Genomic DNA, 25331 nt, shown 5'->3' with positions numbered 1-25331 from the left:
AATATTTATTTATTTATTTAATTTTTAAATTTATGTGTGTTGGTGTGAGGGTGTCAGATCTTGGAGTTACAGACAGTTGTGAGCTGCCATGTGGGTGCTGGGAATTGAACCCGGGTCCTTTGGAAGAGCAGGCAGTGGTCTTAACCACTGAGCCATCTTTCCAGCCCTCGTGCAAGATTTTTTTCTGATTATTACATGTACTACTGGATTTAATGTGTACCATACTAATATAATAAGTCAAGCTAAATTTAGAGGTCTCTGAAGTCACAATCTGGGTGCTTTAATTGTGGGAAACGTGGTCATTTGCAAAGAAGTGTAAACAAGCTGCCAAAGGTTCCCATCTCAAAATGCCTAGTGCATTAACTGTGACAAATATGGTACTTTGTGTTGGAAAAGTGTACGTGGCATCTTTAAGGGCAATGGTTTTCCTAATCTAACCAGAAAGACAGCCTATGCTTTCATGGTGTGCAGGCAATGTGGAAAGATTGCCATCGGACCAATGAGTGTAGGTTCAAAATAGGTATCCAAGGCAATTTCTTACTGTTGGGAAAAACTTTGGCAGCCTGGCTTGAGGTCCTGCAGGGGAAAAAAAAAAAAAAAAAAGTAATTTGCCTCTTGTCAGCTAAGAACTAAGAAGCAGGCAGAAAAACCTCAACTAAGTATTGTAGATCTAATGCAATTACTGCAGGCAATGCTGCTCTAGACTTGGCCATATCTAAACATTTTACTTTATGCACACATCTCAATGTGACCAAAAAAAAAAAAAAAAAAAAAAAAAATCTACTGGAGTTTATGGTTCTTTGTCTTTCAGGACAGTAAAAGGGGTGGGGGATGCGATCTAATGCAGCTGATAGGATTGCTCACCTGCTACTGTTCCCTACATCAAAGGCAAAGCTGCTCACAAAGAAAGAGCGGGAAGGTTTGGAAATACTGGAAAACATGTGTTAAGGCAAACGGTTGTTAGTGATCAGAGGCCAAAATTTAAATTGCAAGTAAATGGTATTGAAATAGAAGGTTTTAGCCGGGCGTGGTGGCACACGCCTTTAATCCCAGCACTCGGGAGGCAGAGGTAGGTGGATCGCTGTGAGTTCGAGGCCAGCCTGGTCTACAAAGTGAGTCCAGGATGGCCAAGGCTACACAGAGAAACCCTGTCTCGAAAAACCAAAAAAAAAAAAAAAAAAAAAAAAAAGAAATAGAAGGTTTGGTGGATGCAGGAGCTGATGGAACATTTCACAAAAAAAAATGTAAGACTGCAGAATGGCCACTTCAGAAGCTTTATACCTAGTTTCCAGGAACTGGAAAGTTGTCTCAGATAAAATGAAGTGTGTGGTGGGTTAAATGTATGGGACTGGAAAGCCAAAAGGAATGGTAAGACCTTATGTGGGTGACATATCGATACATTTATGGGGAAGAGGTCTTTGACAACAGTGGGGTACGCAGATTAATATTCCTGCAATCCCAGAGACAGCCTCTGATGTCATTAGGGGTGGACTGGTAGATGCTCCTGGGGAAGGTAATGACATGTGTCATCAAAAATAACCCTAGACTGTGCTAATTGTTAAAATACAGGACATCGCAGGGATTACATTTACAAAATTATATTGTGGGGGGCGGGGCACTGCTGATGTACCAATGACCCTACACTTTGGCTTTATTGAGCAGCTGGTAACAAAGATCACGCTTGCCTTAAGGAACTCGATGCCCCTAATGAGCAGAAGCAGTCTAACTATAATGACACTTCTTTCTCCATCTATCCTTTGTTTCCTGTCCTATTTAATGTTAGGGTTTGAAAGGGAGGAAGAAAAGTGATGGAGGAGGGTGGGAAGAAAAAAGGACCCACAAGCTACCACGTGCTGGCTACCTCTGGACTCACCTCTACTCAAGTCTTTTGTTGCCCGCACTCTCACAAAGAGAGCTGTGTTAAAAATGACAATGAAAAGCAATATGCAGAATCCATTCACAAAGGGAGAGTTATCCATTCAATTCTTAAATATACCAGGGACTGGTATCACCTGCAAGGGATAGAAGACAGAATTAGAAATGGGACATCTTCATCTTTGGCATGCAATGACATATTTGGCGGTCTGAAAAGTTGACTTAATGGTACTGATGCTGTTGGGATCAGTTTCCTAGCACCCAGACCAGGTGGCTCTGAACTACCTGTAATTTCAGGTGCATCTGATGCGTCTTCTGGCTTCCTTGAGCACCTGGTAGGTAAATGTTAAGGTACACAAGCACACACGCACACACACTGACTTCCATATTTTAAAATATGTGTGTGTGTGTACATATATATGATAAAAATAATTCATGTGTTCTGTTGGATCACAGTTCTGTAATGGAGTCATGTGAGAAGTCTGAATGCTTGTGAGAAAACTCCGTGAAAACAAAAGATGAGTTGTGACTTCAGTTTCTTCAGATCACAGAATTGTTTCAGCAATGTTTTTGTGCTCATGTTAGGTGTAGCAGATAGAAGCGAGTGTGATTACTCATTATTGATTGCCGTTGTTCAGTTAAAAGGGTAAACTGTACTTTATATGCTTCTATGGGAAAACATGTTTATGCCACATGCATGAGAACTTTACTCGGGTGACATTTCTCAATCCTCAAGCTTTGTGTAACTCCGGCTCTGTGTAAAGTTGGCTATTGATGAGACTTCAATCCATTGGCTCCTCTATTGGCCCTGTTCTCCCAGGTCCTGCCCTCCCCCCACACCCCCATCTAGAGCAGTGAGAAGAGGTGAATCAGGACTAGGAATAAACAATGATAAAGAGAGTGGAGGCCGGGTGTGGTGGCGCACGCCTTTAATCCCAGCACTCGGGAGGCAGAGGCAGGCGGATCGCTGTGAGTTCGAGGCCAGCTCGGTCTACAAAGTGAGTCCAGGATGACCAAGGCTACACAGAGAAACCCTGTCTCGAAAAACCAAAAAAAAAAAAAAAAAAAAAAAAAAAAGAGAGTGGAGACCCTCACAGGAGATGACTGTGAGAGACGGAGGCAGAAACCAGGAAAGGCTTTGCCTTATGTCGAAATTATAAATTAATCATTTTTGAAAGCAAGAAGGAGCATAAATATTAGGATCACATTTATTGGAGTTCTTACAAGTCACTTCTGATTATAATCCCTGGTTTCCATAAGAAAGACTTTAGATGAGGAAGTATGGGAAAAGAGTCCAAAAGAATATTGAAAAGAAAAATGAACTAGGGGGGGGGAAATCCCCATTCAATTTTGAATCACTTTACCATAAATTTGGACTGTTTTCAAAATAATTAAATCATGAAGAAGAGAACAAATTTTTGAATGCATCAAAACTATATATCAAGCATTAAAATGGTAAAAGAGGAAAAAAACTTTCCCTGTTCAGGCAGTATCAGAAGTAAAAGCAATGCCACTAGCGACTGTCCATGTGATCACGTTCTCGCTTCCCTTACTGTAGTTTCTTTTAAATAGGCTTCCTTCGTTGCCTGAAGACCGCCCTGAAGCATGGAGCAAAGAACTTGGTCATCAGTCTTAAGCTCTTACCATTTCCTGATGACGACTTAGAAGAGCCTATGAAACAGCTAACTTTCCTGCCTAGACAAGCGAGGGAGGGCACACATGGAAGAGGAGTTTGTTTACTAATTCCTTCACTGTGTCATGAATTGCATTTGGTATTTCAAGAAAATGGTTAACATCTAACTATGCACTAACCAATCGGTGTAAAACTCTAGTATCGAACAGGGAAGAGCGGCAGCTGTTTGAATTCAGCCGAGAGGAGGCATTTGTATTTCCTGTGGATCCTAAACTGCCCTTAAACTTACTTATTTTAACCACTAAACTGTCTTCTGCAGGTCTCATAACACAAGATGATAAACCTTTGGTATAGATTTATTTACCCCATCTGAGTCAGAAAATATTAACTGCTTCCCTTACTCTTCTTGGTCAGCTGGTAAATCAGGGTAGCCTGATATCAACAATTATATGGGCGTGATACTCGCTGCATTATAATACCCTTAACTGAAAATTAATTTCTCAGAGCATTACACAACTCTGCATTTTCAGGTTTTATTTGTAGATTACCACAGAAGGATAAGGAATCATGGCAAGATGTGGGATTCTCTCATAGGAACTGAATTTGTGATTCCAAAAATTGTCCAGCCTTCTGCCATTCCACAGGCAGATACTCATTTTATTGATGGCTAAACTAATCATATAGAAGGGGGTCATGGGCCAGATAATCATTATTCATCAATCTATTCATAGTTTCCCCAGCCCAACAGGTGGAACTGCCTGTTTTGGATTCATCTATCATGGTTAATTACATCATTGTAGAGAAGTATTCATCTGTCATTGCTGATAGATCTATTGTGTGAAATGTTTTTCAATAAGGTAAAAACACTACAAAGGGCCTCTGACTTTACTGTATTATTTCACCAAAACCATTTGCTCTTAAATGTCAAGTAAAGAAGACATTTTAAGAGTCCAATTCCTGTACCAGTGTAGCTTCCACGTAAGCCTTGTGGTCTGAGTTTAACTCTTGGAATCCATAGGGTACCAAATCCAGCACACTGTCCTCTAACCTCTACAGGTGCACTGTGAATTATAGAGACACTTACCACCTGGCAGCCTGTGTGTACGCATGTATACCCACCCGGAAGAAATGAATATGCAAATGCATAAAAAGAATATATAGTTCTTACCCGTGTGTTAGGTAATGACAAAGTTCTGGAAGGACTGAAAGTTTTCACACATCAATGCCAAACACCAGAATGAAGTAAATTCTCAGTCTGCAGTTCAGAAAGACCGGACTCTCTTTATTTCATCTGTTTGTTCATTTATTTATTTTTTTTAACGTAAGATATTGCACTGTGGTCTAAACTGGCCTGAGTTTGCAGTATACCTCTGACAAACTGGGCTGGAACTCATGGGATCCTCCTGCCTCAGCATTGTAAGTGCTGAGATTGCATGAGTGAGCCAAGATGCCCAGTTTCTGTCTCCTTAAAACCATAGCCTGAAGGAAGACTGTAGCCCCCTGAGTGGCATGCTGAAAGAGCTGTCAAAGCGATGGCCCCTCCTTCCCAACCCAGTCTGTGGCTGCTGTAAGGTACCATGATAGGAGTTGTCAAAATGGTGGCACCTATCAAAACAACACCTCAGCCTACTGCTGCCATGAGGTACTGCCACAGGAGCTGTCCACGATGGCTGTGCCTTCTATTCCCACCTTAGACCGCAGCCGTAGTGAGAGATAGCACTGCAGAAGCTTTCCATGCTGACAACACCTCCTTCCAGCTCCACTGTGAAGTGACTGTACCGCAGCCAAGGTCTTCCTGCCCTAACCCATTGTCCCGATGTAGGAAAAAGGGTGTGAAGAAACGCCACCAATCCCTGAGCTTCCCACAAATCCTACCAATCCCTGAGCTCGCCAAGCTGAGGAATTAAAAATTACACCAACCCTCACTCTGGAAATCTCTGCCCCCCAAAGCCTAGCCGCCTAAGAAATCCTATGTAAATCCTGCCCTTTGTTCAAGTCCCTGCTGTTCTCTCCAGGAAGCAGGGACAGCAAACCCCAGATTCCTCTTTCCACACCCTGGACCCTTCCAACAAATCTCTTAAGAGATTTGCTGCCTGGTGTTGACTCTCGTATTGGGAGAAGCCAAGAAGCAATGAAGGAAGAAGAAAAGAAACAAAGGAATGGAGCAGGGCTGAGGCTCCTCAGCTCCTCATCTCAGCTAGGGATACCCTTGGTAACTCAACACCTCTGCTGAGGAGGCTTCTTCTTGGGACTGTGTGGACCCTAAGCTTCTGCATCTCAGGATGTCCTTCCATTGAGACACAGTCCCACCCCAAAGGCTTGTGGTTCCTGGGCTCCCATGTCTCAGGATGCCCAGCCGTCATGATACCATTTCTCCTCAGAGTTTGTGGTTCCTGGTCCTCTGAGTCTCAGGATACCCTTCCATTCAAGCAAAAGATGGTATGACATGGAAGTGGATGTTATCTAAAATGGGTGGTATTAGGAATGTGAGGACATTTGAGGACCACTTCTTATATCATGTCCATAAGGGTTGAGAGAGTGAGATGTGTACACTACCCTCTGTGTTTTGATCATGCTTGGTGGGCAGCTGTGGTTAAGACTATAGTAAAGTTTACCAATGTCTCCTCCCATCTCCCATCTATGGCACCATGGGTCCTTAATTAGAATATAAAAGATATTTTTGCATCATTTGTGCAGTGCCAGAATTTGCCATCATTGAAAATCGAGCATTCCCATTTTGGCCACTTGAATTGTTATAAGGCCGAGCTGTTGGTTATAACAGATTGAGGCTTTAGTAAAATCTGAGTCCATGTTGGAAGAGAGAAAGAGTCACAAAATGAACTCTGCTGGAGAAAATTTCTATATGCTCCAAGTAGGAACTGAGAGACCCAGAAGCCCAGGAGGGTGTGGAGAAACTGTGAGACTTGTGAGAGACAAGGTTGTAGAGTCCCAGAAGGGTTTAAGGAAGCTGCAGGACTTAGAAGGCATCACCTGGGGGGAGAAGGAAGGGAAGCAGGGAGGGTTCCAGTAGAAGAAAAGGAGCAAGTGCTTCAATCGCTAGAAAGTTGCCCACATGGTGAGGCTCTGGAGAGCTAAGCAGGCTCCAGGAGCCAGAGAAAGGCTCCTTACTGAGTAGGCAAGGAGGAGCGAATGTGTAGAGCAGGAGGGGGGAAGAGACTGATGGAGAGGCACACTCTAGAATCTGGAACCAAATATGATAGGTGGCAGAGGCCAGCAGAAACAGAGGATGTGTACATACCGTAAAGGGAGCCAAGTCAGTAACTTGAGTCAACTTGACATGTTAGTATGTGGACATGGCTGAAAGGTAAGTGTAGATTCTGATGTCACCTGAAGAGAGAGGGAGAGAGAGAGAGAGGAGAGAATATTCTGGAAGGGGTAGTATTGGAGACCCTTCTGTTAAGAGATGGTCTACGTGGTGGACAGAGAAGACTATAGTAGGTGAGTTGAAGGTTAATCCCTTTTGATTTGCGTATAAGAAGTTCAGATACAGCAAGAGCTCACAGACAAGGAGCCCACCCTTGGATAATACGGTCCAAGTTTTAAATTGAGGGTGGACAGATGGACCTTAGAGGGTAGGACTCTATATCTCTGGCTGGACAGGTAGAATATCATCTACATATTGAATAAACTTGGAATTGACTAGAGACAAAGAGAGTAAGTTAGAGGCCAGAGCCTGGCCAAATAAATGTGGATGATCCCAGAACCTCTGGGGTGGGATGGTCCAAGTGAGTTGGGAAGAAATTTCCACATCTGGGGTCAGTCCAAGTGAAGGCAAGGATATTCTGTGACTGTAGATCAAGAGGAATAGAAAAGAGGGCATTCTTGAGGTCTCGGACACAGGAATGATAGTCTCTGAGGTAGAGAGGAGAAGAGTATAAGGGTTGGGTACTACACGGTGAAGAGGAACTACTGATGAACTGATGAGTCAGAGACCCTGAGCCAAGCAATAGGTTCCATTGGCTTATTTTACTGAGTATGGGGGTAGAAGTGGGAACACAAAAGAGTCTTTCCCAAGAGGTTGGAGATAAGAGGGTTAAGTCCCTCGAGGCTTTGGAGAGGAAGTGGGTCTTTGAGCCTGGCTTGTATATTTTGTTGGGTTTTGCAATTAAATGATGAGGGGGGTAGGTGATGATTGGCTATAGAGGGAATTTTGGGTGTCCTGGGGATCTACCTTAGGCTGGTAAGGGGAAAGGTGTGTCATAGTGTATAGTTTGGAAGAAGAGTGGGGGAACAACCCGTGAGCCTGGGGTCAAGTGGATGTGGTGAGAAAAGAAATAGAAAGCTCCCGTTTTGTCGAGAAGGTTCCTTTTCAGCAAGGGGATGGGAGGGACAGGTTGGTACCACCAGAAAGGAATGGGGTAAGGAGGATGCCCTTAAATATACAGCTAAGTGGTGGATTTTGGTGAGCCTGGCAGGGCTGTCAATAGGGAAATGGGAAGGAGAGGTGGGTCCCCACAACTCGGTGGCCTCAGTATCCAGAAGGAAGGATATGAATCACCCTGCTGCTATGATGACTACCCGAGGCTCCCTGTCAAAGATGGAAGTGGTCAGGCCATGGTAGCCTGGGCCCCATCAGTCATCCACAGCCAGGCCAATGGCGGTTGGCCGGAGGATGATCTGGGTTTGATGTCCCCATGACGTGAGAGACATGGGGGGCAGTCAACAACCCTCTGTTCTTTTGATGGCATCTTGGACATGGTTGGGTGGTCTATGAGGGTTTGGACAGGCCAGAGTTCAGTGGCCCTCCTAAGCACATTTGAAACAGTGATGTGAAGGTTCTCAGACTTTGGGCTGCGAGAGATCCTGAGCTTTTGCTTTGGCCAGCTGAGAGGCCTTAGCCATCGTTAGGCACTTTCGTTTTGGAGTTTTTTCATCTTTCCGATGGTACACTTTGAAGGCCATAGCTAAGATTTCCACCTGAGGAAGCAGGGGTCCTTCCTCTAGATGTTTAAGATTTGGCCCTAACATCAGGGAAACTCCAGGAAAAGAAGTAACTCATGAAAAGTTGTTTTTCAACTGGGCTCTCAGGACGTAGATTAGAAAATTATAGGAGGGCCTTTGCAATGAGATCTAGGGATTGCGATGGATTTACATATTTTCCTGGATGGCCTTTTGGAATTTTTCATAGTTTACCACCTTAAGGGCCGCCTTACAGAGAGTGGCCAGGAGGCAAGTTATAAATTGATCCTAGCTAGGCTGCCTCCCAAGGTGTTGTAATCCCATTCAGGGTCCTGCTTGGGGACTGCCTCTGCCCTGACAGGGTGGGCAGCCTATCACTGAGGAGGGGGAGGGGGGGAAGACAAACCAGAGAAGGTGAAGAGAAGAGAAGGTACTGTGGGTTGCAGTTTGATGGTGGGATCGAAATAGTGGAAGGATTGTCTGGTTTGGGCCTCTCAGCTAGGAGGAGTTGTTTCCCCAACACCCCCCCCCCCGCACCCCCTTGGTTGGCTTATGCTTTGTGAGAGTGAGGTCTCATGGCAAAGCCCATCCTTCCCAACACTAACAAAGATGGTTGTCGGCCGTGTGGCTGCCTCCATCCTGATGGGAGAACAGCAGCTATGATGGCAGCAAAGCCACATGTGTCTTATATACAGATGTTACCTATCAACCTTGGCATCAACAAGTTTTAAGCTCATGCCATTGTTAGAGGTTTTACTGGGTTTTAATCATGTCCAGTATGCTTGTTAAGTCTTGAGATAATGTTTGTATCATCGCAGAAGTTTCAGACGTTTAAAACCTAAATAGTATGAGATGAGCAGCAATAATCTGTACTGTGAATAGTCTGTCCGTTTATTTTATTTTGTTCCTTTCTTTGTCACATAGTCTGGTGGCTCGCCTGATATGGGACAGAGATTTTTTTTTTAAAGACGCATGCTTGGTTCTAGAGGAGGGGGAGCCGTACCCCAACTCCAAAGCCAGCTTTTAATTAAAGTGGGACAGCATAAAAGAGTCTAATGCCACGCATACCTAAAAGACACCTAAACTTCTGTAAAACTGAATCCAGTAAGCAAAGCACAAAGAAGGCTTGAGAATAGGAAAAATTTTGACATCTGGCTAAAGACAAAGAACACTGCAGGAGGGAGCTGAGAGACTCACCAGCCAGTGAGGAGTGTGTGTGCTGTGTGTGTGTGTGTGTGCGCGCGCGCGCGCTGGGATTAAAGGTGTGCGCAATAGGGTCTTTTAAAGGGCCGGGCACACAAAATAAATCACAGAACATTTCCCCACATTTGTTGTGGCTGCTAATTATGCAGTTCTGAAGTTGCTTCTCCATTCTTTCTCAGGTGTCTGATGTGATCTTTTGTTGATTTCTCAGTAGCGTATTCACAACTGAGATAAGAACCTAACGGTGATTCTTCTCTTTCCTGCGCCTTGGGAACTGCTTCTGGAACCTTCTATACTCTTGAACAGTCTTCTAGCCCCTTCTGTTCTAGAGTTCCTTGCTGAAGTCTCTTATTCTCTGCTCCCAGCTCTGTGAGCCTCTGCCTTGCAGCCCCAACTTGGGCATGCAGGATGTGGTAGCCTTTCTGAAAGTCCTGCTCCTAGGCCTGTGGTTGCCCTGCATTGTGGAGGGCTCTGTATTTCAGGAGACCACAGTCCTGTCAGTGGTTAGGTGCTGAACATTTCTTGTCCAGGCTTTTCTGACTGGCAGGAGAAGGCAGTGGTTAGCCAGGCTTAGTTCTTCACTGCTTTAGGATTAGTAGACCAAGGTTTTCAGAAGAATCCCTGTTCAACTCTGAACTTTATTAATTTTTATGGTATCTACAGCTTTTTGTTTCTTGTGGAAATATAAACAAATATGTGTCCCCGATACAAAACATTTGCTGACTTCCATTTTGTTGTTAACATCCTTCATTTTCCTGATTTCTTTTTTTTTTTTTTTTAAATAATAAATACAGAGGAGTTTCATAGGCTTCTAGACTCTTCTATATGACGAGTCTCTAGCTGCTTTTGGACCAGCTGCTGACGTGCATGTAATTTCTCCTAAGTTAGTGACCATTGATAAACCCACACAGGCCTATTAGTCAACTATTTTAAGGGTAAGGCCATTGGTATAATTTAAACATACACACACACACACACACACACACACACACACACACACACACTTGTAAATTTGGAAATTCAATCTCTATTGTGCCCTGGTTTCAGAGAGTCCACACAATCTGTGCTTGTTCTGGCTGATATTTTACAATACCTTCCTCCAAAAGCATTTTCCATCTCACCCATTAGTTTAGAGATTGTTTCTGACACTGAGGGACCACTCATCTGAGTTCCCCACTGCTGTAATAAGTCTTGCCCCCCATTCATTTACGGCTACGTGTCTCACGTAAGCCCTCAGCTTCCGTATTTGACCTTCCCAGCCTTACACATTTAACCCATCACACGCCTTGTTTTGTCTGAGATAACTTTCCACTTCCTAGAAGCCTTCTGAAGTGGCCGTTATAAATTCCAAGATTTTTGTGAAAAAAGAAAATCTTGCTCCTGTATGCACCAAGCCTTCTATTCCAGTACTATTCACTTGTAACTTTAATTTTGGCCTCTGATCATTAACAGCTATTTGCCAAGATACATGTTTTCCTGTTCTTCCAACCCTTCTGTTCTGTCTGCTCGAGCAGCTTTGACGTTGACAATAGAGAAACAGTATGAGCTGAGCAATCCGATCACCCATGTTAAATTGCATATCTCTTTTAACATAAGCCGTTATTTTAATTTATCCTTTGAAATCTTCCTCTATAGTTCCTGGTATGCACAGTGAACTCTGGAGACAGCAAGCTGCTCTTTTCCGAGACCATCCCTCCTGTCCCTGAGGGCAGAGGACCTTAAACTCCAGGGGTTACTTTTAGAATATTAGCCTTTTTGAGGATAGCGTAAGATGCTTAACTACGGCCAGTTCTAGAGCAGCAGCACCTGCAGTAGCTGGTATTATTTCCTGGCTGACAAGAGACAAATGGCTCATACTTTTTGCTGTGGGTCCTCAAGATAGACCTCCCATTTAGCTGCCCAATGACAAGAAATTGCCTTGGATATCTCTCATGGACCTACACTCATTGGTCCAATGGCAACTCCTGCCATGTCACCTGCATACCCTTGGAAGCCTAGGCCATCTTTCTTGTTCATATTTAGAAAAGCCATTAACTTTAGAGATGCCTTGCTCACAATTTTGTTTCAGATATCCATATTTTCTACAACTGAAGCACCAGCTCATCCTGGAAACGCAGGTAGGTGGGGAGGGCACAGCCAGCAAGGTCTTGTGGGTTCAGTCCGTTTATCACATGGGAAACTGAGTCACAGAGAAGGAAGAAAATCTCAGCTAGAGCCACTCCGGGTGTGGATGCTCCAACTGGCTATCATCTCCATGGTAACAGATGTCCAGCCCTTTCTGCTCTCCCTAACTGTCCCCATTGGGAGTAACAAGTGCAGGGAGGTGATGTCACTCAACACAAGGTCACACATCAAATACATGGATCATAAGCCGGGATTTGGGCCCAAGTTTCACATCTGTACCTTTAAATTTTCTTTAACTACTTACATTTATTTCTGTTGCAGTGAGTACACACCAACCAGTTGGGTCCTGAGGATTGAACTCATGTAGAGAGACAGGCTTATCAGCAACTGTCGTTAGCCCTGAGCCTTCTTACTAGGTATGTTCCTTTTGTGTGCACGTCAGTATGTGGTGGCCACAGGTCAATTTTGTGCATCCCATAAAATAAGGTAAAAATCCTAAGTTTGGTTTATGGGTTCTGAGCATGGTGAGACAGCTCCAGAGCCTAGGTTTTTTTTTTTTTTAAATGTGTTTAGTTTTTAAAAATATTTCTTTATTATGTATACAGTATGCATCAGATCACATTATAGATGGTTGTGAGCCCCCATGTGGTTGCTGAGATTTGAACTCAGGACCTCTGGAACATCAGTCAGTGCTCTTAACTGCTGAGCCATCTCTCCAGCCCCAGAGCCTAGTTTTTTCCTGAGAGGTGCCAACACATGTCCTAAGATCAGGGGAGGCAGGTGTGTGTGTGTGTGTGTGTGTTTTATGAAGAACAAAAATAAAAATAAAATAAAATAAAAACAGTATTTATTGCCCCGAAGGCTACAGAGTGTGTGGTTCCTGTTTGCTATAAGCAGACGGGGCCATGTAAGGATAAAACTTTGTTGATAAATGTCACACTGTGATTTGGAATCTCTTCAAGGGTCACAAAAGAAAGTTTTCTTTGAAAGTATCTACTATTCCCCTGACGTAATCGTTGTCTCTGAGGCGTACTGCCTTCGTCTGCTAGCCTAAGCCTAGTCCTGGAAGCTTCTAACCACATACAATCTAATCTAGGCCTAGAATGTCCTCAGCCTCTGAGACTTTTGCTGAATAAACTCATCTTTTCTAGCTCTTCTGAACTCTGGCTGGCTGGCTGAACTCAGCCGTTATAGCTCAAACTCCTCCCCCAGCTGACTGATTCAATCTGGCTTCTCTCTAGACCTCTGACTGAATTGCTCTGCTTGGCCTCAAACTAACGCTAGCCGTCCATTCTAATCTTCTGGCTCCTTCTCATTATCTGCCTTGCTCTGTCTTCACCTGTGTCTAGTTTGCTCTCTCTTCAACCTGTCTCTGTAAAACTCTCCCAGTAAAACTGCCTCTGAATCCTACGAACTGATCTGCCACAAACTCAACTCCACTGCCCTGCCTCTCAACTGTTCCACTGAACTGACTAAACCTCGGGTGTCTGCATGCCTCAGTTTCTTAGGTGCTGGAACTGAAGGCATGCACCACCACGTCTGGACCTAAGCTTTTCTTTACCTGAAACTTTCTCTATATCACGCTGGCCTTGAACTCAGAAATCTTCTTGGCTCTGCCTCCTTGCAGGAAAGGCATGTCTGTATTCCAGCCAGATCACACAGACCTAGAAGGTCTTTGGATGTCATCTCTTGCCAGGGCAGCCATGTTCTGAATTTAAATTCCTCTACATCTTTCTTTTGATTTCCCCCACCCCCTCCAAACATTTAAAAATGTGAGGAACGTTTTCAGCTCTGGTCTATACAAATTCAAGTTTGAGGTTAGCTCAGTTTCTGGACCAAATCAGTGACCTTGAACCAAGTTGCCCAGGAAAGGTACAGAGGTCCCTGGTTTCTGCCTGGCTCAGAGTGGCCCCTCACAGAGCCTCCCCCCCCACCAGATCACAGATCTGTCCAAGGATCTGTGCAGAAGGAGGCTGTGAAGGCACAGCAGGTAGCCCCAGCCATATCTGAGGAGAAGACCCTGTACAGCCAGGTGACAGAGTTGCGGCAGCAGATGGAGGTACCGACTCTGTGTAGCAGAGGAGGGGTGATCGGAGTCACAGACAGAACAGTCAGAGTACTGGTGGGGAGCCTGGCAGGATGCAGGCTGGGCAGGGGACCTCGCAGGCTCTTCCTTGATTCAGCCATCGTCAGCCACTGAGTGTGAGGGTGTGTCTCGCTGTGGGTGGGCCTCCCTCTCCTCCCAAGTCACCTCCTTCCCTTCCCTCCCCTTCTAGTTCCCTTCCTCCCTCTCCTCTACTTCTTTTTTTTGAGTCAGTGTCTCACGTAGCACTGTGTAGACCAGGATGACCCTAAACCTCTGATCCCCTTCACCTATGCCACAGGAAAAGGCTCAGGAGCATGATGCTGTGGTGGGTTTATGCCACACCCATCTCCTGTATACCATTCAGGTGAGTCTCCTGCCTCCTGCCTCCATCCCAGGGTTGCCTACCTGGATTTGCCATTCCTCTGCCACTGCCTGGGCCTCAGCTTCTCCTGTTCAGAGCCAACCTGGGGCTTCTGGGAACATGCCTGTGCTGGGACCTACCTCATCGACTCTCTTGGATTTGAGTAGAGACTTGCAATGGGCCTGGGGGGGTCACCCAGCAGGTGCAGCAGGGTGTGACTCTGCCTCTGTCCCCTCCCACCTCACCAGGGACAGATGGACACAGACGTACAGTGCGTTCTCAGCCAGATCCTGCAGATGCAGCAGATGCAGGCACAGGGCCGCTGAGGACAGAGCTCAGCTGTTCAGTCTCCATTTGTCACCTCGGCAAGCTGAAGCCACAGACACCAGCATCCTCAGACCCTAGGGGGACGAACAGGACTGGACACACAGTGGGAGACCAGCCTGGGGCCTTAGCAAAGGTGCCCAGCTCACCCGTCAGCCCACAGCTCTCAACTCTCTCTGGCTGTCTGATTCCAATGTCTCCCCATCTGATGTGCCACCTATGTTGCAACCCACCACCCAGGTGTACCAGCTCACTGAGAGGGGGGGGGGGAGGAGAGGGAGAGGGAGGGAGAGAGGGAAGCAGTGGGGCACTGGACTGGGCAGGGGGACTCAGAACACAGTTTGATCTTCTGGGTACAATAAATATAAGTGCAATGCAATATTTAAAGTTGTGCCTCAGGGGTGGAGACCCCACCTCGGACCCCCAGGAAGGAGATGGGAGTGGAGTCAGGGGTGGAGCCATGGACCACTCCAGGGATGGTGTGATCTGAAACAAAGGAGTTGATAATTGAGGCAGACTGGAATCTCATGCAATCGCCAATTTTATTCAGAGCAAGGAGTATACAGACTCTGAGGTTTAAGAAGCCTAAAGACAGCCAGGGCTATGCAAAGAAACCCTGTCTCAAAAGACAAACAAGGTCTGGAGAGATGGCTCAGAGGTTTAAGAGCACCGTCTGCTCTTCCAAAGGTTCCGAGTTCAATTCCCAGCAACCACATGGTAGCTTACAACCATCTGTAATGAGATCTGGTGCCCTCTTGTGGTGGGCAGGCACACGTGTGGGCAGTATACTGTATAAATAATAAATAAATCTTTAAAAAAAAAGAGACAAACAAAAGGAGGAGAAAAGAAAAGAAAAGAGAAAAAACATGCTTTTCCATTGAGGCATAAACATTTGTCTGAGGAACAGCAGCAGGTAATAGTGACTAATCTAAAGTAAACTCACTCCTTTCCAATAAAGCAGGAGGAACATGAAAAACTGAGGTCACATGACTCTTGTTATCTTGGTGTGTGCTCACAGGCTTTTAGGATTCTCCTAAATGACACAGTTCGTGGTCCCTGCTCTGACACGCATGAGTGCAATCAGGTTATGCTGCAAACTCCTCTCTCTCTCTCTCTCTCTCTCTCTCTCTCTCTCTCTCTCTCTCTCTCTCTCTCTCTCTCTCTCTCTTTCAGGAGAGGGTTTCTTTGTGTAGCTCTAGCTGTCCTGGAACTCAATCTATAAGCTGGCCTCAAACTCAGAGATCTGCCTGCCTCTGCCTCCCGAATGGAATGCTGGGATCAAAGGCGTGCGTTGCCGTTGCCCAGGGATACCAACATTTTTCTCTTTCTCTTTTCATCCCAGGTCCTCTCACCCTGGAACCTCCACTTTGGGAACTCTAATTGTTAGTGTTTCCCTTCTCAGCCCAAGCTGGTTTAACCTTTTGACGTCCTCCCTCCACCTCCTAAATGCCGGCATGATAGGCCAGCGCCACCGCAGAAGGCTGGGAGAGTGTTAATGTTTGGCTAACAGCTGGGAGAGCTGTGAGCCGTCCTAGGTGTGCCTCACTGCAATTGCTGACGCCCGGTGCATGTCAATCAGGGGACTTAAATTTGACCTGGATGTTCCGTTTGTGAGGCAGGGGGATCACACAGTGCACGTTGAGTCATGCTCTGCGTATGTTAGAGACTAGTCGAAGGAGAAGTTATCTACGGAGTGCAGGGACGACTTTGAGGTCCGGGGGCAAGTTCTACCGCAATGCCAGTCTCCGCAGGTCTGACAGCTCTGTGCCTGGAGTAGAAAACCGTGGCTGCTGCGAACCGCTATGCTGTGACACTTCACAGCACTCTGTCCTGTCACTCAGACCTCACTAGCCAATCAGGGCCTCGAACAGGACTATCAATCAGAATGGAGGCGGGCACTTCCGGTCCGCCAAGCCGCTGGCTCCGCTGTGTCTGAGTGAAATTCTCCCTGTCCCGCTTGCCGCGCCATGACCCGCTGCCGGGAGCTGTGAGGAGAGCGGGGCGAGCTCGGGATCCGCGCCATGGTGAGCGGGGCCGCCGTCCGTACGCGGGGAGGAGCCGCGGGAGCGCGCGTGGGGCTCGTCCCAGGGTGCGGGAGCCGGCGGCGCCGGGTGTCATTCCGTTTGTTCACTGAGCTCCCTGCACCTCCCCAGCGAAAGCGGGACCTCAGATGTATTATTTTATTCCCCTGTCTGCGCCTGCGCACAGCACGGGACCCGGGAGCTGGTGACTGGAAAAGGGTTACATTATTCTTCAGGGCTCGCGATGTGTTGCCTCGCAGAGCCCTGGCTTCTCTAGCGTCTTCTAGGAGTTCTGCGCTGGGCACTGGACACTCAGGTGCAGGATCCGTCTGCAGTTAATTCTGTGCAGGTGGAAAGTCTGTGTCACTAACACATTTGCATGTGGATGCCGCGGGGGTCCAGTGTGTTAGGAAGACAGGCTTCCTTACCAAGAAGAGACTTGATACCCTATGAGCATATACAGGGGGAGGAAGTCCCCCTCAGGCACAGTCATAGGGGAAGGGAGTAAGGGGAAAATGAGAGGGAGGGAAGAATGGGAGGATACAAGGGATGGGATAACCATTGAGATGTAACAAGAATAAATTAATTAAAAAAAAAAAAAGACGCACTTCCTGGGTTTCCTGGCCTCAAGTGTCAAAATTGACCCAATATTAATTGTGCTTTTATTTTTAAGTCTTTTTCCGTGTTCTTTTCTCTTTATCCTTTCCCAAACAGCACAGTCTTTATTGCAGGAGTATGGAAAGTTCTTAATCAGATGATGTCACTGTGTGTGTTGTTTATTCGATCTGTGTTGGCCTTTTTTTTTTCCCCCCATTCATAATGACTTTTTTCATCAGTTTTCTGTTGTTCATAGCCTAAATTGTTGGGCTTCTTGGTTTTGGAGACAGGCTTTCTTTGTGTAGCCTGGCTGTCCTGGACCTATCTCTGTAGACCAGACTGGCCTTGAGTTCAGGGAGGTCCTCCTGCCTTTTCCTCCCAAGTGCTGGGATTAAAGGTGTGTGACAGCACTGCCTAGTAACATGGGACCTTTTATTGGAGTTTTGTTGAACTATAGCTCAAGCTCTGTACTGAATAATATTGAGGCTTCCGGTCTCTTAGAATCTCTCTCCTTTGACTGAGTTCCTTGATTATTTCAATTACAAAGTTAGAGGTTTGCGTCCACCTTCTGCCAAGAAGTGTTATGGTCTGGCCTGTCAGAGAAATACTCTGCTTCCTGGTGCCAACTTTTGTCTTAGGCAGTGTTCTTTGTAAAGAGATACCATGACCATGGCAAATCCTATAAAGGAAAACCTTCGTTTGGGGCTTGATTACAGTTTTAGAGGTCGAGTCCATTCTCATGGCCAGGAGCATGGCAGCATGCAGGCAGACATGTTGTTGGAGAGGTGGCTGAGAGTTCTCCATCCACAGGCAGCAGGAAGAGAGAAAGCCAGTGGGCCTGGCTTAGGCTCTTGAAACTCAGATCATGCCCCTAGTCACACACTTCCCCTAAGACCACACCTACTCCAACAAGGCCTCACCTCCTAGTCCTTCTCAAGCAGTGCCACGCCCTGATGGCCAAGCAGGCAAACATATGGGCCATAGGGATTGCTCTCATTCAAACCACCACACTGTTCACTTTTAAATTTTTATTTTTGATCATTATTTGCTTCTGTTTCACAATGTTTCTCAGTTATTAGGAACTTCATTCAATTTTCAAGAAGTTTTTCATTTATTTATTTTTAGAGTAATGCGTTATGCAGGTGTCTTAGTTAGGTTTTCTGTTGGCTGTGATGAAACACCATGGCCAAAGGACAAGTTGGGGAAGAAGGGGTCTTACACTTCCACAGCACTGTTCAGCGTGGAAGGAAGTCAGGACAGGAACTCAACCAGTGCAGAGACCTAGAGGTAGGAGCTGATGCAGAGGCTGTAGAGGATACTGCTTACTGGTTTGGTCCCTATGGTCTGCTCAGCCTGATTTCTTATAGAACGCAGGGCCACCATCCCAGGGATGGCACCACTCACAATAGGCTGGGCCTTCACCATTAATCACTAATTTTAAAAATACCTTAGAGGCCTGCCTAAAAACCAATCTCGTACATTTTCTGAGTTGAGGTACCCTCCTCTCAGATGATTTCACTCTGTGTCAAGTTGACAAAAAACTATGCACCATAAAATGCCACACTTGCCTTGCACTAAGAATTGCTTTGAATACCTAAAACTGGCTCTGCTGCCCAGTGCTTAGAATACAGGTATTCAGGTCAACAAAAAGAAAAAGAGAAAGACAGAGGAATAAGTGTTCTGGTAGAGCCCAGGCCTTTCTTGGGGAGTTACAAATACTGGGGACCCTGTGTAAGAATTGGAGTCCACTGTCCACTTGCAAAGTCTTGTAGTCAGAGAAAGGGACATAATAGGGACAAAGTTTTCCTGCAGATGGGTTTATCAGTGATAGCTTAGGCAATCAATTTTAGTTGACTGATAAATACTGTTTTTAGGGTCCACGGAGCAGAGCAAACAAGAATGTGGATAAGGAAATGAATTTCCTTCTAGAAACCAAACTACTGTAGTTACACTAGTTCAACCAGAGCAGAAGAGCTGTACAGATTGGTGTGGCCCTACCTAACTGACCTGTTGGTTTTCTGGCTGAACACATAGAGCCTGAGAGAAAAGGTTTGAGTTATCCTTGGTGTGCTCCAACATAAATTGTTAGTCCCCTGTGCACACGGGGCCATAAAGCCTGTTTCAGTGCTTTAAACATATTTTTTGAGATCATAATTACCACTTAGCCTTTCCTTTTCCTCTCCTTTTGTCCTCCACATACCCTCTTTCATTTCAAATTCATGTCGCCTTCTGCCTTCATTGTTGTTCCTATGTGAATTTGACCTGAGGTTGGCTGCAGGACTTCCCGGGTCTGGAGGGCAAAAGGGATGACTGCACTGGGTATTGAGTGTAATAGGCTGTGCACACTGGAGAACTTACACCTAGGAGGAGTACGTTTGGAAGCTGGAAGAATTTCCACTTAAATGCAAGTGTCCAATCTGGTGGCTCTGCGTGCTCATGGACGAGGGCAGAGCTGTGAAGACCTGTGTTTCGTGACACATTTGGTCTCTGATCATAGTTTAGGTTAGTTGCTCTCTAGTGAGGCCTATATAGCAGGGCAGCTCTTGCCAGAGAGATTCTCTGGATAGGCCTTGCAATGGGAGCATCAGTGAGCAGTAGCATGGTGGTCCTTTCCAGAGTTTTTCTCCTGGGCTAACATGTGAGTCTGCTGTGTCTAATGTGCTGATATGTATCTGAGTATCTGAGCTGCTGTGTTTTCCCAGAAATACATTGTGTTGAGCAGGTGGATCGAGTAGCATATGTGGCAGGACGCAGGTGTTAAATTATCATTAAAGTAGTTTTGTGTGTGAGAATGTTAGACGTAGGTTCAAGGTGGCCAAGAAAGAGACTACCACTCCAATTGTAGTGTCTGGAGGAGGCAAGCATTACTCTTGAATGAGAGATTATGTTCCTGTTCTAGACAGAGGGTGCTCTTGTATTTTACTCTAAGGAAGGTCGTGGCTGTATCTTTTATCCTTTGGCTGGTGTCTGGCTTCAAGGTTGTTTTCTTAGGGTGCTCTGGAAAGAATTGCTGGTTAAGAAATGACGGACAAAGCAGAAGAGAGGCACTGCTTTAGGGAGAAAAGAGTCTCCTGGAATGTTCCAGGTCATTAAATTCCTACCAAATAGAAGTGAATATTTGAGTAAACAAAGGTTTTACTGAGTGGGGAGATTAATAGGATTTGAATTTCTTGTTCCAGGGCTGGAGAGATGGCTCAGCGGTTAAGAGCACTGCCTGCTCTTCCAAAGGACCCAGGTTCAATTCCCAGCATCCACATGGCAGCTCAGAACTGTCTGTAACTCCAAGATCTGACACCCTCACACCAATGCACATAAATTAAAAACTAAATTAAAAAAATGAATTTCTTGTTCCCAAAATGAACTTAATAGTATTTGATGGAAAAGACACATGTATTTTTTTTTTTTTTGACAAATTCCTTCCTCTCACTCTCTCTTTAAAACACTTTGTTTCAAACTCATTAATATGTTGGAATAAGAAGGTGCAGTGGGGAAGGAGTACCTGATTAGCATTAGCTGATTGAATAATTCTATGTCAGTCCTCTAGTACAAAGGAATTATTACATGTCTTTCATCAGTGTGGTGTATGGTGAGTCTCTTCACTAATCAGGAATCTGTGAGCTCCTGTCTTAGAAACTGTGGCTCCTCTCTTAGTGAGCAGAATTTAAAAACTGCCCTGTAATCTTGTTTTCTACATAACTTCTTGCTAGATTACTGTAAATTCTGCCCCTATTTAGTATGCCAGTAATTAACGTTATTCTTACAAAACAGTATTTATTTCTCTTTATTTCTTAATCTGGCTATCACACAAATAATTGAGACTCTTTTATATTTGTTTAAAATCAAGCTTCACAACACAATCTTGAGCAGTTTATGCCTATTCTTAACCTATGTTATTTTGTCTCACTCCCAGCAAGCATCCCAGCAATACTTGCACTTTGTAGCTTTCCTCAGCTCTGGCTCCTTCCCTCTGATCTTCCTTGGACCTCTACCCGTGGCTGAACCCCCTGCTTTCTCTACTAATGCCTTCCTGCCTGGCAGGAAGTCCAGCCCTATTCTCTTTCCCTGCTCATCAATTGACTGTAAGTTGCTTTATTGACATAGGGGGACAATTGAGGAGCAGAGTTTATACAACATTTAGATAGGAAATCAGAATTTAAACTACACAATGGCCTTATGCCTGCAGAGACCCAAAGCTGCAGGATCTCCATGACCCAGAACAACAACGTGGTATGTGAGAGCAGCCCTGGTGAGGATCCAGTATTGACAGTGTTACTAGAAGCCAGAAGACAACCAGACCTGTGACTTGTTGCAATGAACACTTGCAAGTAATGAAGTATAGGCAAAAGGATGTACTCTGGGGCACACTGTGGCTACACCACAGCTTCTACAATGAGATTTGTGGTTTCAGAGGGGGGGGGGAGGTTGCGAGGGCAAAAGGGCAATGCAAAGGAACAGGGAGGAGTAGGACTGGGACGCATAATGTGAAATTCACAAAGAATAAAAAGTGGTGGTGGGGGGCATTTTCTTATAGTAATAATTAGTCAGGGTCCAGCCCACTGTGAGCTATATCACCAGGGACTAGTGGTCCTGGGTTCTATAAGGAAGCAGTCTGAGCAAGCCAGTACACAGCACCCTCCATGGCCTCTGCATCAGCTTCTGCCTCCAGGTTCCCGCCCTGCTTGAGTTTCTGCCCTCACTGTTTCTGATGATGAACAGTTTTATGAAGCTTTGAGTGAAATAAACTCTTTTCTTCCCCACCCCCAAAATCCGATGTTATATCCAATACTCATAGTTTAAGGGCTATGGCATGCAGAATACAAAAAAAAAAAAAAAAAAAAAAAAAAAAAAAAAATCTAAATTAATTGAAAAGGAAACAGTGTTAAAATGTTCTTTTGTCTGTAGCTTGTTTATGTGAGAACAACTGAAAAATGAAAATAAAATTCAAGTTCAGAGGGCATGCTTGGGCAGACACAACAATGGGTATAACAGGTGAAACAGGAATCCTGAGTGTGTTTCAGGGAAAAATCAGGCATGGAGATTACTATTAAGGGCAAGAGCACGAAGTAAGGCATTAAGATCCGTTGTAGCCTGTATTGGCAGCCTCCATTTGTCATAGCCACTCGCTGGCAGCAGCTTGACTAGCAACCAGAAATCTATTATTTTGGTTCTCTTGGTTTGTGTGCATCCCCAAGGTTGACTGTCTAGGCTGATGCAAATTCACATGAGTCTATGAAGTCCAAGTGTTGTGGAGCATTAGCAGCTTCCTTTGATACCTGGCTGTTTGGTAGAGTACATGGCTAAGAGAATTCTTCATTTTTCTCGTAAGGACATCAGGTAAAGCAGTGTGTCAAAAACAAATCAAAGCAAATGCGCAGCATGACAATCTGACATCTTCTTAGTATTAATGGAGTAATCCCCTTAGGGCTCAGTGACACCGGGAAGTTTATGGTTGTTGACATTTGGTTTATGCCATGTATTTATAGTAACCAGGAAGTCACATGGCATTTGCCCTGTTATATGAAGCCATGAACAAAGATGAGAAGTGTCAGAGAGGATGAGGCATCTACGCCCAACAAAACTGGAATCCCAAGTGTCTGACACAGAGCTGCAAGACTTGGCTTTTGCCCAGTAAAGTTACAGTTTTTTTCCCTGGTCCAGTCTTTTCTTAATTCATTGGAAAGGAAATGTGTATTCTGTGCCATTGTGTGTTATGAAAATATGATTTGGGTTTTGTTTGCTTGTTTGTTTGTTTTGCAGGATGTCACAGTTAATATCTTGCCTTGAGTTTATGAAGAAACATTGGGCATTGGAACGGTGTTGGGACTGTTTTATAGTATGGGGAATCTTTCAAGTTCAACTAAATACATTTAGCATATGGGGTAACTGAGAGCATATCATAACCCGTGTTGAAATGGGATGGGTTGAATGAAAAAATCTCCCAGGTAGGATGATATCACTCAGCACTTGTCTCATTTTTGTGGCTTTAATTTGGGTGCTTATGGAATCTTTAGGAGGAGGATCCCTTCTGGAGGAAGTTAGTCTCTGGGGCTGGGCTTTCAGTGTTTATACCCTCACAACACTTCATCTTCTTATCTTTTCTGGTGGTTCAAACTGAGTAGCCTGCAGCCACAACACCACCATTACAGACTCCGTCCTTAAAAATGTAAGATGAAACAGTAACAACTGCTTTTCTTTGCTATGCTATTTTTCTGTCTTTATGTTTTTTATTTTTATTTATTTTTATTTTTTGGCTGATGGAATTAGGTTTTCATACATGTCAAGCATTTACTCTTGTGCTGAGGTTTACTCTCATCTTGACCTAAATTTTGGCAGAGGTTATTATTTCCTTCAGCATAATGGCATTCGTTCACGACATCACTACTGAGTCTTCAGAGTCATTGGATTGTAGGTGTTTAACATTCTCCCTACCTTTGTGTATATTTTTGAGAGAGAAAGGGAAAGGGGGGGGGGGAGGATTGTGTGCCTAGTGTTTACTGAAGCCAGAAGAGAGCATTGGAGTCTCTTAACCTGGAGTTATGAATGGTTGTGAGCCTCCAAGTGAGTGCTGGGGATTGATCAAGGTCCTCTGCAACATGTGATCTTAATTGTTAACACATCTTTCTCCCTTATGCTTTTTTGTTTTGATTTTGGATCATTTATTTGTTAATATTTTTGAAAACTCTTTGATCTGTCAGTCATTATTAAAATGCATTCCCATATTAGAATATTATATCTCTCTTATGGATTAACCCAGGGCACTTCAGTTTTCTTTTTTTTTTTTAAGATTTATTTATTTATGTATTGTATATGGGTGCTTTATCTACAGAAGAGGGCATCAGATCACATTATAGATGGTTTTGAGCCACCATGTGGTTGCTGGGAATTGAACTCAGGACCTTTGGAAGAGCAGGCAGTGCTCTTAACCACTGAGCCATCTCTCCAGCCCTTGGCACTTCAGTTTTCTGATAGACTAGTGTTGAAATGGGGTGAGTGTTTGACTCTCTGGAAGAATTTCAAGTAAGCCCCTAAGTTCTTTCTATCCTTTTTGTTTGTTTGTTTTGTGAGACAGGTGTAGGCTCAATTTTCTTAACCAATATATTTTTATTACGAACTTATTAACCAAGCATATGTCCCTTTATAACCCGACTAACCAAAACAGTAGGAAAAGAGGATTAAAGAATACAATAACAAAACTGGAAGGATATCAGTTCCGAAGGATGATTTTCCTGGCGTAATCAGCAGGATTTCTTCTGCTGGAGCCTGGAGCAACCAGAACCCAGAACCTCAGCAGGAGCTGGAGCCCTGAAGCCTTCCCTCAAGCGGTTCTCTCTAGGAGCCTCTCGAAGTGCAGCGATGAACAGCCAAAACTATCTCAAGTCTCCAAAGGCTCCGCCTCCAGTTTTAAGCTCATTTATATATCTCATCCCAGAGTCCGTTCATAGGATCTTTTCAGCTGGCAACAATCAAGCTCCCGCACGAGGTGGTTGGTCTTCTGGTGGATTAACCTCGCCTGTTCTCACAAGACTGTTCTGATCCCACACTTGGGATCATAACAAAAACAGGTTTATCCTTCCTTCAGACAGGGTCTCCACTATGTAGCCCTGACTGTCATGGAAATTACTACATAAACTAGACTGGCCTGCAAATCATAGAAATTCACCTGTCTCTGCCTCTGAGGTCTGGAATTAAAGGTGTGAATCACCACATCCATCTTGTCCATCCTTTTTAGAAGTTAGGGATTTTGATACAGTTTTGCTAATGTATTCTCAAGTGTTTGAGTGTCTCTCTGTATTATCTGTCCATGACCGTGTCTCTGGCAATGCCACATGGGATTCAGTGGGTCCAGAAATGGGAGGTGTGACCCTCCTTTTCTGTTTCTTTCTAACATGACTTGGTGACTGCTTTTGAAAGTCTGTGACATGGAATAAATGAGTGAAGCACCCAAATTTTTATAAATGTATTCTCAACTTACAATCATTACATCTCACTATTTCTATTATACACCTATATGGGATGCTTCAGGATGCAGTGACCTGTGAGGACGTGCATGTGACCTTCTCTCAGGAAGAGTGGGCTTTGCTGGATCCTTCCCAGAAGAGTCTCTACAAAGATGTGATGCTGGAAACCTACTGGAACCTCACAGCTGTAGGTAAGAGTGTTAGTTGTCACTCATTGTCTAAACCAGGT

The 25331-nt window shown here is 44.8% G+C and overlaps 1 protein-coding gene across 2 annotated transcripts in view; it reads left to right on the top strand.

Annotated features, from left to right (window-relative positions):
* The window catches only part of LOC127212582 (zinc finger protein 709-like), a 146693-nt gene extending 121387 nt beyond the window's left edge, over window positions 1-25306 (top strand). Inside the window, exons 1-2 of one of the 2 annotated variants that reach the window (XR_007833590.1) lie at window positions 16487-16550; window positions 25167-25306. The gene's annotated coding sequence lies outside the window, so the exon portion shown is untranslated. Of the gene's footprint in view, window positions 1-16486; window positions 16551-25166 lie in introns of those variants that run through there. The other variant, XR_007833589.1, reaches the window with a different exon arrangement.
* Window positions 25307-25331: the final 25 nt, after the last annotated feature.

Source organism: Acomys russatus, chromosome 31 (genome assembly GCF_903995435.1).
Source record: "Acomys russatus chromosome 31, mAcoRus1.1, whole genome shotgun sequence".
NCBI lineage: Eukaryota > Metazoa > Chordata > Mammalia > Rodentia > Muridae > Acomys > Acomys russatus.
The sequence above is the reverse complement of the archived record's forward strand: the minus strand, read 5'-3'. Positions and strand labels throughout refer to the sequence as shown.